This window comes from Oncorhynchus keta, chromosome 21 (assembly GCF_023373465.1).
Source record: "Oncorhynchus keta strain PuntledgeMale-10-30-2019 chromosome 21, Oket_V2, whole genome shotgun sequence".
Classification (NCBI taxonomy): domain Eukaryota; kingdom Metazoa; phylum Chordata; class Actinopteri; order Salmoniformes; family Salmonidae; genus Oncorhynchus; species Oncorhynchus keta.
In genome coordinates this window covers 50,002,453-50,004,952 of record NC_068441.1, presented here as the reverse complement: position 1 = coordinate 50,004,952, position 2,500 = coordinate 50,002,453, and the positions used below count along the sequence as shown (strand labels likewise).

General features: G+C 45.3%; 1 protein-coding gene across 9 annotated transcripts in view; it reads right to left on the bottom strand.

The window, feature by feature from the left end:
- The window catches only part of dock3 (dedicator of cytokinesis 3), a 532,012-nt gene that overhangs the window by 81,377 nt on the left and 448,135 nt on the right, over positions 1-2,500 (bottom strand). The window lies entirely within an intron of this gene.

Genomic DNA, 2,500 nt, shown 5'->3' with positions numbered 1-2,500 from the left:
ATCTCTGTCTGACCATCTATCATCTCTGTCTGACCATCTGACCACCTATCATCTCTGTCTGACCACCTATCATCTCTGTCTGACCACCTATCATCTCTGTCTGACCATCTATCATCTCTGTCTGACCACCTATCATCTCTGTCTGACCACCTATCCTCTCTGTCTGACCATCTATCATCTCTGTCTGACCACCTATCATCTCTGTCTGACCACCTATCATCTCTGTCTGACCATCTATCATCTCTGTCTGACCACCTATCATCTCTGTCTGACCACCTATCTCTGTCTGACCATCTATCATCTCTGTCTGACCATCTATCATCTCTGTCTGACCACCTATCATCTCTGTCTGACCACCTATCATCTCTGTCTGACCATCTATCATCTCTGTCTGACCACCTATCATCTCTGTCTGACCACCTATCATCTCTGTCTGACCATCTATCATCTCTGTCTGACCATCTATCATCTCTGTCTGACCACCTATCACCTCTGTCTGACCATCTATCATCTCTGTCTGACCATCTATCATCTCTGTCTGACCATCTATCATCTCTGTCTGACCATCTATCATCTCTGTCTGACCACCTATCATCTCTGTCTGACCACCTATCATCTCTGTCTGACCATCTATCATCTCTGTCTGACCACCTATCATCTCTGTCTGACCATCTATCATCTCTGTCTGACCACCTATCATCTCTGTCTGACCACCTATCATCTCTGTCTGACCACCTATCATCTCTGTCTGACCACCTATCATCTCTGTCTGACCATCTATCATCTCTGTCTGACCACCTATCATCTCTGTCTGACCACCTATCATCTCTGTCTGACCACCTATCATCTCTGTCTGACCATCTATCATCTCTGTCTGACCATCTATCATCTCTGTCTGACCACCTATCATCTCTGTCTGACCATCTATCATCTCTGTCTGACTACCTATCATCTCTGTCTGACCATCTATCATCTCTGTCTGACCATCTATCATCTCTGTCTGACCAGCTATCATCTCTGTCTGACTACCTATCATCTCTGTCTGACCATCTCTGTCTGACCATCTATCATCTCTGTCTGACCAGCTATCATCTCTGTCTGACTACCTATCATCTCTGTCTGACCATCTCTGTCTGACCACCTATCATCTCTGTCTGACCATCTATCATCTCTGTCTGACCATCTATCATCTCTGTCTGATCACCTATCATCTCTGTCTGACCACCTATCATCTCTGTCTGACCACCTATCACCTCTGTTTGACCATCTATCATCTCTGTCTGACCATCTATGTCTGACCATCTATCATCTCTGTCTGACCACCTATCATCTCTGTCTGACCACCTATCATCTCTGTCTGACCACCTATCACCTCTGTCTGACCATCTATCATCTCTGTCTGACCATCTATCATCTCTGTCTGACCATCTATCATCTCTGTCTGACCATCTATCATCTCTGTCTGACCATCTATCATCTCTGTCTGACTACCTATCATCTCTGTCTGACCACCTATCATCTCTGTCTGACCACCTATCACCTCTGTCTGACCATCTATCATCTCTGTCTGACCATCTATCATCTCTGTCTGACCACCTATCATCTCTGTCTGACCACCTATCATCTCTGTCTGACCACCTATCATCTCTGTCTGACCATCTATCATCTCTGTCTGACCATCTATCATCTCTGTCTGACTACCTATCATCTCTGTCTGACCACCTATCATCTCTGTCTGACCACCTATCACCTCTATCTGACCATCTATCATCTCTGTCTGACCATCTATCATCTCTGTCTGACCATCTATCATCTCTGTCTGACCACTATCATCTCTGTCATCTATCATCTCTGACCATCTATCATCTCTGTCTGACCATCTATCATCTCTGTCTGACCACCTATCATCTCTGTCTGACCACCTATCATCTCTGTCTGACCACCTATCACCTCTGTCTGACCATCTATCATCTCTGTCTGACCACCTATTACCTCTGTCTGACCATCTATCATCTCTGTCTGACCATCTATCATCTCTGTCTGACCACCTATCATCTCTGTCTGACCACCTATCATCTCTGTCTGACCATCTATCATCTCTGTCTGACCATCTATCATCTCTGTCTGACCATCTCTGTCTGACCATCTATCATCTCTGTCTGACCACCTATCATCTCTGTCTGACCACCTATCATCTCTGTCTGACCACCTATCACCTCTATCTGACCATCTATCATCTCTGTCTGACCATCTATCATCTCTGTCTGACCATCTCTGTCTGACCACCTCATCTCTGTCTGACCATCTATCATCTCTGTCTGACCATCTATCATCTCTGTCTGACTACCTATCATCTCTGTCTGACCACCTATCATCTCTGTCTGACCACCTATCACCTCTATCTGACCATCTATCATCTCTGTCTGACCATCTATCATCTCTGTCTGACCATCTATCATCTCTGTCTGACCATCTATCATCTCTGTCTGACCATCTATCA